We start from the raw sequence: 19067 nt of genomic DNA, 5'->3' as shown, positions 1-19067 counted from the left end.
ATGATCAGCTGCAAATTAATCCTGCGAGGAATCATATTGTGTTGGCACACACTTTATTTTTCCTCCCCATTGTGCCACTATTGCCAGGAAATTGAGTAGTTGTGTGAAAAACAAGAGCATCTGAGACAGAACAGCGAAGGATAAACAAGGCTGGATATGAACTAAATGATTTGGTGACCGGCCAGCTACATCCGTGAATTAGCTCCTCCAGGCGTCTAACCTTGTTCAGCATCAACCCAGTTCCACAAACGCCGTCTCCTCCTTGTGTTTAAATAATCTTCATGTCACATGATCCAGTCTGATGCTAAATCTCCCTCAGCTGCTGCCATGTTCTCCGTCAAGGTCCAACCCCCATTACTGTAGGTTCCTGCAGGCCACAGACGAGGATGGCTCATAGGTTAAAGCTTGTGAATCTCTGGTCTCCTGGTATTTGTCTCTCTCACTCGGGGGTTGAGGCCTGTGAGGTCTGAAATGACGTCACGTCTGAGGGGCAGAGGACCACCGGATGAGAGGTGTCTGAGCCGGGTCTGGGCGAGGATCAGACAAGCGGAGAGGATCCATTCACACAACAGAACATTCACTTCCCTGCGGTGCTTTCCTGAATCACCATGACGATCCGCACCGGCCGGCCGGGCTGTCTGTCTGCGCGGCTCAACAGGCGCCTCCTGTGGCGCCCTCGCCTCTGTCTCTCATGAGCTGTTGTCAGTGGAGTCTATTGAGGGGATTTTCCTTAATCTGGTCTGTCTGGAGATAGCATTGTTGCTGCCACTGACTTCAGATCAGTGGGTAAGTGATTCAGGTGTCTTGTTTGAACAGTTGGTGTTTGTGGACTTTTTCCTTTTCCCCGTCTTACAGGCAGCTCAGGCCTGGGTTGAGGACTGTTGCCAATCCAGGCCTGCAGCGCCAACTGTGACCTTGTTATGTTGTGGAAAAAACAAACACGGATGTGGATCGAGATTTGCTTGTGTGTGGTGCATGATGTGGCAGACTCTTCCCAGCAGATGTTGTTGCAAAAACAGTTACACAATCACTGTGTGTTGTGCTGTGTTTAAGGAATAGTTCACCAAAAAATGAAATTCATTAGTGACTCACCCTCATGCTGATGAACACTCCGGAGTAGTTTTTTATTCCTCAAAGTGCATCTGGAGACCCGGGAGGGGGTTCTTAGTCCAACGAAAACTTTATATGAGAAAAATAGCGTCCGACACAAAAACGTCCATAAAACTACACAAAAACCATTTCATATTCCTCCACACTGCTCATCCACTGCAATCCAAGTGTCCTGAAGGGATATAGTCCAGAGTTTACTCGAAACGACGTCATGTAGGACATTTTTACAGCCTAAACTTTCCTGTATTGAATTTGCCCCGGGCGCGCTCTCACGTTCACACTATGTACATCATGCCTGACACAAAAAGGTCCATAAAACTACACAAAAACCTTGAAATATTCCTCCACAGCGCTCGCCCGCAGCAATCCAAGTGTCCTGAAGGGATATAGTCCAGAGTTGACCTGAAACTACGTCATTTAGGCAAGTCCGGTCACGGCAAATTAAATACAGGACTGTTTAGGCAGTAAAAATGTCCTAAATGACGTTGTTTCGAGTAAACTCTGGACTATATCCCTTCAGGACACTTGGATTGCAGCGGACAAGCAGTGTGGAGGAATATTAAATGGTTTTTGTGTAGTTTTATGGACGTGTTTTGTGTCTGGCCCTATTTTTCTCATACAAAGTTTTCGTCGGACTACGAACTGGCCTCCCGGGTCTCCAGATGCACTTTGAGGAATAAAAAACTACTATGGACTATTCATCAGCATGAGGGTGAGTCACTAAGGACTGAATTTCATTTTTTTGGTGAACTATCCCTTTAAGGTATTCCATACAACCATGTGTCATCAGGCTTAAATCAGCCAGCACAGTCCACCATGAGTAGCAGATTAGAGCAGGAGCAGAATGTTATCACTCTTTCCCACCAGTAGTGGTGGTTTTGCTGGACGCTTTACCTGTGAGAAAATGTTGCCCGCTTGATACGATCAGCCTCGGCGCGGTGTACAGCTCATTCCAAGCACAGAGGCGTCCAGACAGGAGGGGGGCATTTCTGTTCAACTTTCAGGCTTTACCCCTGTAAGTCTATAAACCCATCAGAGGATGAGGCCTGTGTGGGAAAAGAAAAAGTTATATACTGTTATTGCGTTCTAAGGTCAGATGTAACCATGTAGAAATAAAGGAAAAAGTACATGGACAGGTTAATTAACAGTGCATAGCTTTTGTTTTCGATGCATAAGATATAAGATAATAAAAACTGCAACAAGCCATGTTGCATAATGACATATCAATCTGCCTCCAGATCCCTGGAATAGTCTTACAGCTGCTGATCTTGCACTGATAAATAAAGCCATGAGGGTTGCATGCACTGAAATAATGACTCCTGTGATTGCCACATGTACCCTGTCACGCATACGCACTGTCAGGTTCTTGGGTGCTCTTATCTTCCCCATTCTTTTTTTTTTCCCCCGCTGTACTTTTCTATTCATTAGGACTTGTACACAAAGAATGTGCTGCCATCTCTGCTCTCCCTGCAGATGCTTTCATCCCTCTCTCTCCCCGGCGGTGAGTGGCAGCACGCTGAGCCCCCGGTGAGGCTGGCAGGAACTTGTTAAGTTCGCTACAAGGTTACACCGCAGACCTCATTAGCCGCTCACGATCATCTGGTGGCCTCGCTGCACCGCGCACATTGATGCTACACGACCGAGGTTGCCGCTCGGTTTCTCGCCGATTCTTCTCCCGGCGTTTTGGGACCGCGCTTAGGCCTTGCTATATTGACACGCTGATACTAATGAGCAAGTATTATCTGTCATGTCTAAGCTAAAGCACCTGCAGAACCTTTGTGTGAGAACAAAGGGAAAAAACATGGAGCCCAAGACGAGTCTCCTTCACACTTCAAGTGCTGTGGATAATAGTTATGACTGAGTGAGGGACACATAATTTCAGGATGCTTCATCTAACAGCGAAACTTTTCATTTGATTATGATTTATTAAGTGTGCTATGATCAGAGTCCAGGGAAACTCGCACACACATGCACACATGTATTCAGACAGGCGAGACATGTGAGCAGACAATGATGTGCTCACATGCACTGATTGTTTTTGGAGGGAGCTAATCTGGGACGGCTTTTTAATTAAAATGATTATTAAAAAGCACCACAATGATATAAGACACCAGGGACTGTCATTGGCTTGACTTATTGGTAATTAATCAATATTTTGTAGCGTGCTGCTGGCACGCAGCCACAAGCCGGAGGCACTCTGCGGCCTGAACCTCCGTCTTTCACACAGTTGAGGGTCAGTTTGGCTGCTAATAGAGATATTTCACTAACAGGTAAAACAGTGCATTTATACAAATAAACAAAAAAGCAATGTTTGCGTTTAGTATATCTGCAGTAATGTATGATGATGTCTCTCACATCTCCTGATCAATTTGTCTCATTCAAGTTAAATAACAGCAGCAGCGTATGGATGTTTCTGGAGGGCTTGATAAATCACTGGTTGAAATTTCATGAGCATCTGCATTTTGTGTGTGTGTGTGTGTGTGTGTGTGTGTGTGTGTGTGTGTGTGTGTGTGTGTGTGTGTGTGTGTGTGTGTGTGAGTTTGGAGGTGGTGAGGCTGGCAGGCACACGCTGAGAAGGATGAATAATGACGCCGAATTGAGAGGCGGAGGAAGTAAACACACTGGGCTGTTGTTTCTATTGGACATTTCACCCTGAGGCTGTCGTCACAGCAACCCCTTCTCCTAAAATTTATTATGGTCTGCCTGTACCTCCTACTGCAAAAGCCAAGTAATTCTAAAACCAAGGGGGTTCTCGCAGAAGCTGCACTTTGTGTTCCTTAACTCTCATTTTCCCTTTTTCCTCCTTACTCTCTGTCTCTCATTTCTGTCTGCCTCCTGCCTGGCCAGGTGTGGACTAAGTAGTCGCTGTCAGCTGAAACAGATTGTTAGGTGCTGCACACAGAACCACGGGACGCCCGGCCCCAGACAAAGGCTACCGGAGAGGAACAGTCCCATCTTCACAAACTCACCCTTAATTTGCATGATGCATGAGCTTACCGTCGGTAACGCTACACTCTAAAAAGCCAGAAGACAGAAGTCTAGCCGCTTTATTTTCTGGCCCCTCTTTTACTGCTGGGTCAAGCTACAGGGCTGGCCCGTGGCCCAAGTCTCTGGGATGAAGCTAAGCCTGGGCATATCCACAGCCCCGGCCGCTTGCCAGCAGGGCCTCACAATCCCTGGCATTGGATGGAGAGCTTTCTCCGATTCTGTCCCTACCATATTTTTTTTTCCTTGGATTTAAAGGTTATCTGCAGCCATCCTGTCTGGGGCCTCTGGCGAGAGTTGCAGAGAGCGGCCGGGCCCGCCACGGGTGTGAATGCTGCCGATAACTGGAGGAAGGGCTGGGGAGGAGGAGGGGGAGAGGAGGCAATGGGCGAAAGTGGGCGGGGCAAAAGGGGTAGGGAAAGAGATACGGAGGTCCATCACGGCCCGAGAATGACCCTAATTCCCAATATTGTACACAGATGGAGGGCTTCCAGGCTGAGGAAACAGAAAGGACTGCGGCGATGGTGGCAGCGGAACAAGAGGCTGTACGTGTGGCATAACAGAATAAACTATTCATCATGTTGCTTTCAGAGGAAGGCGAACATGGACTCGGCCTTAAAATGTTTCTTTTAAAGGCTGTACTAATGTGAGGGATTAGGATCGGGGGGATCTCATCTGTTCTTCCCGCTTTACGCAAAAGTGAAAACACAGCCAGGGCTAGGACGCCGCAGCCAATCCCAGGGCTCACTAGCTCACTTTCAGTGTGTGTAGCTCCTCCATTAATAACTAATAGGTGGAACATTAGGGGGAAATGGTGAGCATGTCTTGAGGGCTTACATTAGCCTGGCATACAGAATCTCCTTATCTGTGTGTAGGACAAGAGAGAGAGACGGGAGGCGTTGTCCTCTCTTTGACTTTCTTCCTCCATTAACTGCCCTGGGAGGATAATTCGAGTGCTACTAAAAGTGCACAGAAACAGCGCAGATACATGCAGACTGCTGAGCATAAGCACATGTGCAACCGTTCAACAATGCGGGAGTGTACCCATTCAGTGCCCACATGATGTTCCCACCGCACATGTGATCATATGAGAACAGAATATGTGCATAAAACATGACTGACGACATCCATACAGTATATACAGGCATGCATGTATGCATATTGTACATAAATAATGAATAACCAGCACAGGGGATTACCATATAATGAGAACATACACATGAGAACTGGTTGGATGTCATGTTTTGCCATTGTGATATTATTTCTACCTCCAACCAGCAGCTTTATTTTCAGCCTGAGTGCCATCCCATTGTACTTAGCCTGTCAAAATTAGCTTCCTTATCGTCCATTATCCACATAATGAAATAAATGATGGCTCAATAGAACTGTCCAACATGTTCGAAATGGGAATGCTACCAAAGATGTAACTTTTAATCAATATTTTGCTCACTGATAGAAAAAATAATCGCCTTTTGGCAATTTTTGTAACTAGTATGCAAGTTATTGTTATTATTATTATTTTTTTATCCACTTCAATTATCAGTTGTTCCGGCGACAGGCTATTTTTCAAGGTAATTTTAATGGCCCGCTCTGAATGCAGAGTAAAAGACGGCTTTGATAGCTGCAGAGAATTGAATGGAATAAACAATCGTTTTATTTGCGCTGCAATTATGTTTCATTTACATAAGTGGATGAAAAATAAAATGAAGAACTTTTGATTTGCATGTGTATACACAATGTTTCCGAAAGCATCATCAGCGCGGCGCTGTAGCAGGCGGAGGGGCTGGAAAGCGTTCTGAAAAATCAGCACGCCGAGTGGAGGGTTTATGCAGAAGCTACCACTGCTTTTTTTTGGTGGAGAATTGTGCATAATTATCATAAGAACTAATGATGATCCATGGATTGTTTTTTCAGAGATCAGTGAAGCACACAGATTGTACAGTGACTGAGGAGGGGAGCTGCCCCTGTGCACTCAACTAGAGGGCACCCATTTCTGAAGCACAACCAAACGCACACAGAGAACGAGAGAGAACCACTCTTCTATATCTCTAGATAATTTCAGACTCTGGCTACACAAACATCATTAATCAAGCTGATTAAGATTAGTCACTGGCAAGCTCCCCTACCTGTTTATTATAATCAAATCGATGTATGTGACATTGCAGGCGTGGACCCAAACATGGCAGAGGCGTTTTTTTTTTGTTGCTAAACACAAACGACGGGACTGAGAAAAACAAAATCAAAGGAGAAGAAGAAAACCACAGCAGAGAGAAGGCTGGGAAACACAGAAAAAGAAAAGAAATAAATGTTAAAGGTAAAGTTAAGGCCGGGTGTTGGCTGCGCGTGGGCAGAATTGGAGAGAAGTTAAGGTTCGCAGAGCGCAGACAGAGGTGAGAGGCGCCTTTTGTTGTTCTGTACTTAAAAGATAACCTCTGCTACATCCGCAAGAAGAGTCCGCACGGAAAGCTTCTATTCAGTGCAGTTCAGATTGTATAACCTCCCCATTCACAGTCTCGCAGCGCAGCAGAAAACATCTCACAAAAGAAAGGAGACATGATGGAAAAGCGAACAAGGAGCCCACAGAGAAAGAAGAAAAAAAGAAGGAGAGAAGAAAAACTCACATTTAAGCAAACACTCCCCTGTGTGGGTTTCTACAGGCCAAGTGAAACCTTAGTTGTGTATTCTTTATCTTATTTTACCTCACAATGTGTCTTGGGTCCTCTCTGTGACTGTCAGGAAATAAAACTGTACAGCACACACCGGCTTTGCTCAAGAAACCACTGTGTGCTCAGAGCTGTGTGAACAGATGGAGAGGGCTGCTCTGATATATAGTAGTATGCTTCTCTTTACATATCCAAAAAGAGGGGAGATAAGAGGAGCTGGGCGAGTGGGCAGGTGTGCAGGAAGGTAGATATTTGATTTGAGCCGGATATTTGGGGGAGCACACAAGAGATAAAGTGAGTGAAGCCACTAAAACTTTTTTTTTTTTTGTCACCAATAACGTGACATGGTAATGGCTCATAAAGGGAAAGTAAATTGGGAAAGCCGAGGTTTACGACCGTGGTGGATTGGGCAGTATAGGGACAGGGGAAGGAGGCGCAGAGTGACGGTGCACTGGGGATTGTATCTGAGCTGCACATATGGATAAAGTCTTGTTGTAATAGAATAAACTCTTTCTTGCCATAAAACACATTTTCAGTCCAGGATTATGAAAACTGGAACCTGAACGTTTCCTGAACACCACCAGTCAAAAGTTTGGACACCTTCTCCTTCAATGGCCTTTCTTTATTTTCATGTTGGTAACGTAGATTCATACTCATTCATAAGACCTCAAAACTATGAAGGAACACATATGGAATTATATAATAAACAAAAAAAAGTGTTAATTAAAACAAAAGTGTTATCTGTGACCTGACCTAAACCCAACTGAGATGGTCTGGGATGAGTTAGATCGCAGAACAGGCAACAATTGCTCAACACTTCTGGGAACTCCTTCAAGACTGTTGGAAAAACTGTTCCAGGTGACGACCTCATGAAACTGATGACAGAATCAAAAGTGTGAAAAAGCTGCCATCAAAACAAAAGGTGGCTACTTTGAACAATCTAAAATCTAACATATACTCTGCTTTGTTTAAAGGGACAACAAGGAGTTTTGGAAAGCGAAGTGTTTTCACACTACATTTCCCATGAGCCTCCGTGCGCACTGTGAAAATCTTGGACCGGCGCAAGATGGACAAAAGCGAAAACATTTGCCATGAATGTTTTCATTGATCAAGAATGAAAGTCGGAGTTTCAAAGACGATCAGATACTGTTGTAGTTCCGACCATAAACAGCGATCCGGCGCCGTTATTCCCATGACCCGCCGGGCAGCGTCTGCAAAACCGAAAGTAGGAAATGCTGGGCGAACCGACCACTAAATAATAATAACGAAATAATGATAAAGACAAAACGATATATTTATCAAAAATGGACCCATTAACAAGTGTCGGTAACGTAGATTCATCCACATTAATATGAGACTCTTTTATAACCAATTAACTCCTTGTTGTCCCCTTAACACTTTTTGTTTACAACATAATTCCATTATGTTTCCCTTCATAGTTGTGATGTCTTCAGTATGAATCTACAATGTAGAAACTAATAATATAAAGAAAAACCACGGAATGAGAAGGTGTGTCCAAATGTTTCACTGGTAGTGTACAAGGGAACTGTGGTGATGTTCTCCAAAATGAACTACAACCACACTGATTCGACTCCTCAACCTGCATTTGAAAGTTTCCGTGTAGTTTGACCATCCTTGTAGGGAATGAGCCAGCAGATACAAAACCATCTCGTCAATTTAACTTTGATGGTCTGAATACTCCTGTCTCAATTACTATTTCAACAGGAAAAAGGGAACATATATTGAAACTGGGCATACAGCAAAATTGGGCCGCAGATAACGCTGGCTGAGATGATTGGCATTTGAATAGAGGAAAGTGAGAGGTGAGCCACCGGCGTGGTGAATAAAACATGAGGAGACTGATAGGGCCGCGCCGACCAAAATGAAACAGCTATGTCTTTGTACCGCATCGACCCTTGACCTCGTCGTCAAATTGGCCGACAACACACACACACACACACACCTGACTGCGGCATGAAAGTGTAGCGAGCCTTGTAATTAGATGAGCTCGCGTTTACATGGCTGCCTATCGCTGGGCAAGTTTAGCACTTCATTTCTCAAACTGTTTGTTGCAAAGAGGAGCCGCTCGCCTTCCTTCCTCCTGGAGTTGGCATGTGTATGTGTGAGTGTGTGTGAAATTGTTTAGCTGAAGGAGGCAGAAGCCAAAATCCTATACTCTTTCCAGCTGGATTTTATTTGCAAGTGGTTAGCGTTTTGTGCTGGTGTGCATTCAGACTGATGCTATAGTATTTCAGGCCAGTCTTCTCAGTGATTTTCATTTGTTCACAGTAATTATACTAATTTCTCAAAATTAATGTGATAATGATTTATTGATGCTAAAATGCGGCCATGTAATACCTTGAAAATGACAGATTAAAATGTCATTAAACAAATGGATATCCAGGTGGAATACAGGCACAAAAAAAAAGAAAGAAAGAAAAAACCTTCCCACCAGCGCAGAGACGCAAAGTGTCATTTGAGGAGTGGTGCCTCCAGCTTTGCAGAGCAACTAGTGATACAAAGCATATGAGAGCTTGTCTGAACCCTCCCCAGGCCAACAGGGCACAACTGCAAGGAATCACAGTCACTAAATTTAGGAGAAAATAATTGACAGCAAAACGTTCCTGTGTGGTTTATCCTTGTAGCGTCTAAATTTTTTGGTGCACGGGTTCATCCGGCGTAGAAAAAAACAGAGATGGCCCTGAGGCAGCGGACCCCCCGTGGACAGCCGAGAGGGCTCACAGGAGAATATGCTTACTGCTTTCAATTAAATACTGCCAAGTGGAGCTTCATGCGCAGATTCCAAGCTCTGGGCGTATAGTATAGTACGCGGGCCGTTGGCAGGCTGCTCGGCTGCACCCGGCCCGTGATCAAGAGGCCGAGCTCCGCCATAAAATACCACAGAAGCCGGTTTGGCTGCGCCTCCCGAATCTAACTCTAGGAAGTGGAAAATCCTGCCCACGGCTGTACGAGCTACAGGCTTTCCTCGTTGCCAGCATCCCTGCACATGCCACGGCTGCTGCGGTATATCGGTGTTAATCAGATGCTTCGGATGGAGAGGAGGATGAGTCATGTGTGTGTGTGTTTGAAGAGGGATGTTCTCGGGTCAAAGTAGGTCATAGGGTAAATGGCTGTGTATTTTATCTTATGGGTGAGACTGAATCTCTTATGTAGCTACATATATGCTGATGGATTGCTGAGGTCAGCTCATTAGTGGTGCTACCCTCGCAAAGTCATCAGTCCATGTAGGTGCAGCAGCGCTCATTGGTTTTTACAGGGAACAGAACAGGAGAGAGGGATGTGATGATAAAGGGAGGAAGCACTAAAGTTTAGTAAAAGTCATTTAGTTTCCCTCCAAATTGGCATTGGATGGGTACGGAAATATATCCTCCACAGTCACCTGATCTCACCTCAGTGATAAGGGAAAGAATATCTCTTGTCCCTTTAGTCCTCTGAAATGGAAAACCGGAGCCGTTCTGACTCTCTCCCTCATTTGTCGCGTCATTACATCACTCCCAACAGTCTACCTCAAAACTATTTGAGAACTGTGTTTCTCCTTTATTTGGTTTTGCCTTCTGCCTTTTCACACGCTTTGCAAGTCTGTATCTCTACAGGAGGGACAAAATGTATTCGCTCACAAAAAGATGTTCTCTCATCACTGAGGTGAGATCTGGTGACTGACTGTGGAGACCATGGTACGACTCTCAGCCTCATCAAACTGTTCGCTGAGTCCTCGCTTCCTCTACAGGAGGTGGGATCTGCATTTGATATGTTGATATGTGCCTCCACTCGTTTATTGAGGCTTTTCTTTCATTTTTCCACTTTGGTTGTGCAGCATGGTGAACAAGGCAGCAGTGGTAGCTCCTTCTGTTCGATTTGTTCTTGTAAAACCAAATAAATCCAGACTACTTTGGCATATTGGGGAGACAAAACTGACAGAAACTGGAAAATGTGTGTTTTTTTCCATCTGGGAAGGAAACATATCTACACGTTGCAAGGTTGGGCAGACATCACTTAATCTGCATGGAAGAGCCTATCAAACTCTACTTTTCAGTTAGATTTAGCAATAAGAAAATACTTGTTATTTCAGCCCAGAATGACTATATCATTTTGGTGCTTGTGCTCCTCCAACCTTGTGAAGTGTAGAGACTTAGAGTTATTTTTTCTTGTAAATTTGCAACACTTTCCACTCTAATTTTTGTGTTTTTCCTCATAAATGTCAGAGCTTTTTCTTGCAAATTTGTGAGTCTATCAAATCAGAGACTGTTCAAGCTTTTTCTCATGAATCTGCAACTTGAATATTCAGATTTTTTTCTGAAAGTTTGTTTGTTTTTTTAACCTACAATAGCCCCATTGAAGATGGACATGACAACTGTGTTGAAATTCACACCGCACATATATAGAAGTAACCTTTTAGCTCTGATAAGATTATGACAATGTTGGTCTTTAGAACGAGGGCTTAAGTGAAGTCAAGTCCTGCTGCTGCCAGGTTTGAAGTCAAGGAGGAGGGGAGGAGTGGGGCGGCTACTGAAAGGAAATCATGACACACTTTCTCAGGAGGAATAGAGAGGGGGAGTGAGAGAGAAATTCAGAGAGAGAGAGAGAGAGAGAGAGCGGTGGCGGGTGGCTTACCACACATTGCACTGGTTGCCTGGAGCACCATGGCAACAAGGAGAGAGAAGGATTGAGAGAGGCGGAGGTTCAAGGACTTCACTTGTTCCAGCAACATTTTAATTACTTTGGGCACCGGCGTTTAGTGAAACAGATGCATTCTCGTGCTGCAGCAACAAACGGCAGAAACCCCCAGAGACTCTGCTGCTGCCTGAGTCTTTCTTTTTCTTTTCTTTTTTATAAAGCTTTTCTCCCCTCTCATATTTGTGAAATTACTGCAACAATTGGAAATACAGAGAGATTATAGAAACAGACTGATAATGAGAGTGTGTGTGTGTGGGGGGGTGGGGGGGTGGTGGGGGGCGGAGACAGGGAGAAGGAGAGGAGGGTGGAGAGAAAAAGCAACAGTACAAGAGAGATGAATGGGAGGAGAGATGAAGCAAAGTGAACACAGATACAGATCGACAGTGGAGGAGATACAAGCTTTTTGAAGAAGGAGGTTGGTAAGAGATATGAGGAGAAAGGAGAAAAGGGATTGGGGGGGATTTGTAAGGATATAAAAGCTTCAGTCGTCCTCTTTTAGATACACACACGGAAAAATAAAGCAAAAAAAAAAAAAGTCATTATTTGTAGATTGCAAGGATGGAGAAGTGTTTCTGCTTTTCCTCGTCTGGCAGCTCCCAGAGACGTGATCACATGGTGTCAACGTCTGCAACATACTGAAATCCATATGTTGAGCTGCGTGTGTATTTTTGTATGCCTGTTTTTTTTTTTTTTTTGCGCAATGTAGGTCTGTGTGTGAGAATATAGCAACCAAAGCGCCTTTTTTTCCCTCCTGATGCCATGCCTAACACGATCAGCACTCATTAAGAGCTCTCCAGAGCCCAGGCACCTCACAGACAGGAACCCACTCCAAAAGACAACCCCCGAACCCAGTAAACACACACGGCTTCCTGCCTGGAAGCCTCTTCTCCAGTGTAAACAAACTGGCATCCACTTGAAGCATTGGCAAGGTTATTTATATTAAATGTAATCCAAAAAAAAAAAAAAAAAGTCATCACATGATTCTCCCTGCCTGCATAGAAAAGTAGGAAAATGTGACTGTAAATGTATAGTTTGTATTTTAAATAATATCCCAATATTTAAGTATTCCTTTAAATCTGGCTTTGGATAAAACACCATAACTTTTCTATAATCTATTTTAATACTTTTTAACTATATTACATGATATTAGCACAGATATTAAATCAGATTCTCCTAATCTTATTACATATTCTATAAACCGTTACTGCCCAAACTGGTCCACGGGTGGATAATCCTAGATCATAATCCTCCAAGAAATATCGGGTGTACCTTAAAATCCCCAATTCATTCCATCACATACGCTGCTTTAGCGACGGCTGCTGCGTCTGTTTGACGTTGAAAGATGCAGCGCGGGCGATGTGGCTTTGTTTCTGTGGCGGAGATGATTTTTCATCCTTATGCTAAAGTATGATCATAAGAGGTCATGTGTGCTCATCTCGTGTGCACGGACAAGCCCGATAATGCACGACGACAAGCTAATCCATTACACCTGTGGACATTACAGCTGATGCGGTGCTGTAATCTGCTGCGTGAGAGCGTTGGGTGTATATATATATATACACTCGTCCTTGTCTGAGACATGTTTCTTCCTTAGCGCAGGAGGAGAAGTATTTAGATCCCCAGGGATATGCTCAGGGATGAGAGCGGCCTTTTGCTGTCCCTTTGTTGCCTGTAATGGATTATTTCATACAAACATGCAATTGGGGCTGCGTTGCTGATGGATAGCAACCATTGTTATGGTAAAGTCACTCCATCGCCTTCCCTGGGTCCCCTATTAATCTCAGTCAAGTCAATGGCGCCATTGTGCAAAATTCCCCATTAAACTGTACCACCTTGACTACAATGAAAGTGTCAGTGCGGCACCTTCCAGACTCCTCTTGGAGAGGGAAAAGAAAATGGGATGTTTTCCTACCAGATTACACAGACTAATGGGTGTATTTCTAAACCTGTACAAATGTTAAGGGAAAGAAAAGATGGCCGTGTGTCTCAATTGTAATTGTATGAATGGTTTTTATTTGGGTGGCGGATTGTCTGCAGGCGCAGGTTAAAAGGTAACTAACCCCATTTCCTCAGTCGTAGTGGACCTGGCTGACCAGCTGTGTTAAACAACATCAGCCCCCACGACCCCCCGCCTGCCCGCCCCCAGGGATGGGGATGGATGGAGACAGAGGAGAGGAGGATGGACGGATAAAGGAGAGAATTGGGCAAAAAAGGACAAAGAAAGACAGAGGGAAAAAAGAAGAAGTCCACAGATCCTCATCTGCTATTGTCCACTCTTGCTTCACTGTGTGACAAAATTTTTCTCTCAGGCTCTGTCGCTCTCGTTTCCCTCTTGCCTCATCGCCCATTCTTGTTCTCATTCTCTCCTTCCCCCGTCTGTCAATTTGTAAAGGCCCCACATCATTACTGTCAAAAATCACACTGCAGTGCCAATACAAAAGCCACACGCACACAATATCCCATACACGAGCACACACACACATACTTACCGCCCACTCATGTGTTGAAAGAAAGTGACTTTCTCTCTCTCTCTCTCTTTTTTTTTTTTTCCCGGCTGGGTTCTGACACTCAGCGGCAAGCTTCTCCCACAGTCCCACAGGAATCCTGAGTGAGACAGATAAGCAGTGTGAACTCGGAAGAACTGAAGTCTTTGATTTTCCTGTCACACACTTTTAGCCCCCTGGTCCCACTGAAAAAAAACAAAAAAAAAAACACTGTTTGTCTCTATCTTTACACACTTTACTGTGTCTGTGCTCACGAGTACCAGCACAGATGCAATCGCGGTCATAAACTGTACACACACATCTACATCACCTTGAGATATGGGGATCTGGTGACCTTTGGCTCGCTCCGCCGCGTGGACATTTGTTTAAAAGACCACAACACAATCAGCTCTAATTGGTAACAGGGCGGGGGGTGATTGTGGAGGAGGGGACAGGAGAGAGACTGAGAGGGAACATTCAAGATCATTTAACTGCAGGGTTCGATGAGAAGCTAAAACCCAAAGCCTCTCAGTGCCAGAGAGGCAGGTGATTAAACCCTGTCATCAAATCTCACACCACCTTTCCAAGCCACAGGAAGCAGCGGGAGAGCTCTGATTACCATCGATGACACTCCACCCCATCCATCTGATCCCCTGTAAGAGGCTGTTAAACCCAAATGGGCTTCCTCGTTAAAACTGGTGTCAAGTAAATAGTAGATCTTTTTATCTATAGGTGGGGGGACTGGATAAACATAAAAGACGGGTTATCAAATCCAAAAGGTGAACAGTTAAAAGGTGCTCTAATCAGATCTGGCGCCGGCTGCTCATATATAGCCTACCTCTCTGGGAAACTGATGTCGCCTTGAAGTGGAGACGCTAACTACTGTACGTGTATCACAAATCAGATGAAAGCATTAGGTGCAAGTAATGGTAAAGCACGGGATATGTTACATTTCAGCCATTAAGCTGAGCTCCTTGCTCTTAGAGACGACACAGTTAACGCCGGTGTCTTGTTTCATCAGCAGTCAAAGTCGAACTCTAAATCCCATTTCAGCTCCTTAGCCCCCTGTCCCTCAGACCTACCCCTGGTTTAACACCATCATGACGGGGTAGGGGTGTCTCGATTCTGTTTTAAGTTAATTTTTCAGGACCACACTACAAGTGAAAGGTTTTGAGGAAAATCCCATTGGATGCACCAGCAAATACGGCTGCACAATTAACACATTATAATGACAATTATTTTATGTTACACTCAAATCTTGTGTCCAGATGCAATATCCTGTGCAATATCTAGATCTTATAGCGTGCCGTTTGTTGGGCTTGCTAACATTACATCGTTTTTGCTAATTTGCAGCACAGTCCATCAATTTTACATATTTTCATATCTGATGCTTCAGACGATGTACAGAATTTAAATTACGTTCTGCAGCAGGGAATTAGTTGAACTGTTTTACCACTTAAATATATGCACTCTGATGCATACAATCAGGTATTATAGTACAGTAGTTATTTTGTAGGGGAATATTTCTTCCTTTGCAACAGAGTGGCTATATAAATCGGTAGGTGAAGGGTTATAAATGAGAAATAGGAGAGGACCTAAGTGTTGACATGAGGTGGAGCATTCAGATGCGCTAGTGTTGCACAAGTTAAAACATAACTTAATTTAAATGTAGTGTGGGAGTTGTGCTATAACTCAGTGAAAACATTTTGCCCCAGTCAACTTAAACTTTAAATTTACACTTCCACAGAGCCGAGTGTAATTTCTCTTTAACTATAGCAGAATAATGAGATAGTCATGAAAAAGATGTGAATGTTTCTACATTATGTGAGCTTGAAGGGGCTACTACCCAATTTTTTTCTCTCTGAATTTTTATTCCATTTACTTAGTTCATTTTCATTTTTAAATTCTTAATCTTTTATCACCAGATTGTTGATTTTTCATGATCAGCCTGTAATAAAAGTGAAGTACTGTGTGTGGACTGTAGATGACTATTTGAAATATCCAAGTGCAGAACTCAGGCCAGATTTTTATGATGCATTCACTCGAAATGGGATTTGCCACTTGCACTGGTTGACTGCCAATAGATGGTGGAAATATCTACTTGTTAAGGTGTTGACCTTGGCAGCATTTACACATCGAGATGGAAAGATACGTAGCCTATGGTGATAGAGTTATTCATCACGACTGTGGCTCTGTGAGCTACAATAACTTCATAGTAATTGTTGAATAATGAGCTGTCAGATGAACAATCACAACATCAATAGCAGTCCACATGTGGTGGTATACAACAGAATGTTATGTTATGCTACTGTTGACTCACATACTATCAATATGCTGCAGTAATGGCAGGTTAATGTTAAAGGGATAGTTCAACATTTTGGCAAATTGGCCCATTGTCATAATCCCTATAGTTTTAGGAGTAGGTTTGTTACCTTTAATTGTCGGTGTAAGCTATTTTTAGAACGGCGGAGCAGAGCCGTGAGCTGCTCAGAGCTATGCTACGGAGGCTAATGGGATTTCTTGGTTTCCCTCATCAAACTTATCAAATACACAATCCAACAACTCCAAAATGTTCTGGTGGACAAGTTGTGACCTGCACATTCTGGCAGAAACTGCTTGCCGGAAAACTGCACCCGACGGAAACGCGCATCAGCTGTTTTGCATGAATTTACCTCGAAACCAAAAAATCCCATTAGCCTCCGTAGCGTAGCTCTGAGCAGCTCGCGGCTCTGATCCGACGTTCTAAAAATAGCTTGCACCGACAATTAAAGGTAACGAACCTACTGCTACGTATGACTGTAGGGATTATGGCAATGGGCCAATTTGCCAAAATGTTGAACTATCCCTTTAAACAAACGAATTACACCGTGGCATTTCACACTTATTTTACACACAAACTTACAGTCTAAATCACACCGAGTTGCATCGAGTACGCACATGTACGCACACAGTGTGTTGTCATTGTGTTTGAGGCTGCCAAAGAAGCCTCACTAAGTGTCAGCCAGTGACAGCCTAATGCATGCACATAGAGAAAGCAATGGCACTTTTGCGCCACTGCAGAGGATGACGACACTCAGAGACACCCGCCGCAGTGATGTGTGGCCCCCCGGGCTCCAGCTCTAAGTGTCTCAGGCATCTACACACTCAGCCCATAACTCTGCCTTGCTGATAGCAGGCCTGGGGATTGTCTCTGGTACTAGGGTCCACCCCTCCCCTTTCCATTTTTTTTCCCACCCCCCCTCCCTTCCTCCGATACCTTGTCCCACCGGAGTCGTAAATTGCTCCAGCATAGCATCCGCCAGGAGCAATGAAGCTGACACGTGAGGACTTAAATACACATGCATGCAGATACACTTGTTCACACGCATTCAAACATGCCGACGCGCAAACATGCGGCATTACACTCCGGAATAAACAAAATGCATTAAATGTGCTGATGATTATTACAAAAAAAATCCCCACAAGTAAAAGCGAGAGATTTGTTGGGACTAATGTTATTGGGCAGGCTCCTATCTTACAAGCAGACCTACTTATTAGTGCTTTAGAAGAAAAGCCTGTAGAGATGGCGTGGAGAGAGATGGGAAGGGAAGGGTGGAGGGGGTATACTGACAAATGAAGAAGGTGAGGGAGAAGCTCATTAAGCTACTGTGGTTGAGGGAATAGCCAATAAAAAGCAAAAGGATGATCACGAGAGAGCGAGGAAAAGAGAAAAATAGATGAGAGCAGAGACTGGGGAAGAAAAGGAGATAAGCGAGGGAGGAAGAGAATAGGGGAGGAAGGGAATTGAGGGGTAGGGGGGCAGGGGGGTGTTTTAAAATGTGGAGAGAGGAGTTACAGTACATTCATTGCAATCCTCTCCTTTCACATAAACCTGTCTTGATGTCAGAATACCACTGAGTGCGAGATATGAAATTTTCCCCCGTTTACGCTTATTTGGATGAGGCATCTGGATGCTGGTTGTTTTTATTCTGTCAAGCTTCATTCACAGTAACAGCAGTCTCTCCCCCCTCCTCCCCTCCCTCTCTCTTTTCACCTCTCCTGTCTCTGCCACTCTGAGTCTCGCAGGGTGGCTGATATTCAGCTGCCGAGTCTTTAGTGTTGGACTAGGGGAAAACAGCCGTATCCTATAACAGGTATTACTTTGCACATCACTCTTGCTTCACTGCCAATGAATGGAGAATAAACCACTCTGCTGAGGCTGAACGCCGCTCGTCATCTATTCGCTAGCAGCAGCCACCAGGTACAGCTGCAGTAGCTCTTCTTTTTTTTTTTTTAACCACGACCCTGAAGTAAACTAAGATTGGGTGAGGTTAAATATGCTGCTGTGGTATCAGAAGTGACACTGAGCCACAAACTGGTGCAGCCAGATAAAAGTAGCTGAAAAAATCTGGATTTTAGAATATATATTTTTTTAACTTTCTCAGTCAAAGTGGTACTTTTTTAGTGTCTTCCTATGAACGGTGCATTTAAAAGTTGTGCTTTTTGACCTCATAATGGAAGCTACAGGCCTTCGCCAAGGACAGACATGTTTCTCGGCACATCGCGTTCTCAATCATCCCCCCTGCTCGTTGCCCTGAGAGACTTGTGACTTTCCTCTTTTTCCAAAATGTCCGACAGTGAGTGGCCCATTAACGGGGTAAGAAGTACGGATCACAGCCTTTCTAATGGTCGAGAAAGACAGAGTGCACTGCAGGTGCTGGACCACCATCATTATTCACATGTATGAGGTCTGTTTTATCAGTCAGCATTGAAAAGATTAAGTCAAGCATTAAATATTACTACTTATTATCTATTGATCATCTATAGACACTAAGATTTCTGCAATGATTGCTTGAGAGAAGACACTGCGGAAATATTTATATCCTTATGAAACTGTTTGTGTTTTAAATTGACAATGGATTATACATGTTTTCATCTCCGTGGAATAGCTTTCACTGGCCAATGAATAGCTCCAAAATATATTCTTTGCAGGGATGTGAAATGAAATAAGTGCATTTTTAACAACCTTAGTTGAGATTGAAATCTACCTTGAAATGTTGCTTGCGGCAGTGTGAGCAGCATCCTTCCCTGTCTAATATGTTTATTGGCAACACTTGTCTGCCTTGAGCACCTTTATAATTCATTATGCTAT

The 19067-nt window shown here is 44.0% G+C and overlaps 1 long non-coding RNA gene across 1 annotated transcript in view; it reads right to left on the bottom strand.

Moving 5' to 3' along the window:
* LOC146962566 (uncharacterized) overlaps positions 1-19067 on the bottom strand; it is a 162679-nt gene that overhangs the window by 65039 nt on the left and 78573 nt on the right. The window contains exon 3 of the long non-coding RNA XR_015035098.1: positions 13943-14057. This is a non-coding gene — a long non-coding RNA (uncharacterized LOC146962566). The remainder of the gene's footprint in view (positions 1-13942; positions 14058-19067) is intronic.

Source organism: Trachurus japonicus, chromosome 23 (genome assembly GCF_045865225.1).
Source record: "Trachurus japonicus isolate A0001 chromosome 23, Traja_1.0".
In the NCBI taxonomy this organism is placed as follows: domain Eukaryota; kingdom Metazoa; phylum Chordata; class Actinopteri; order Carangiformes; family Carangidae; genus Trachurus; species Trachurus japonicus.
This window is presented reverse-complemented; position numbering and strand designations above follow the sequence as displayed.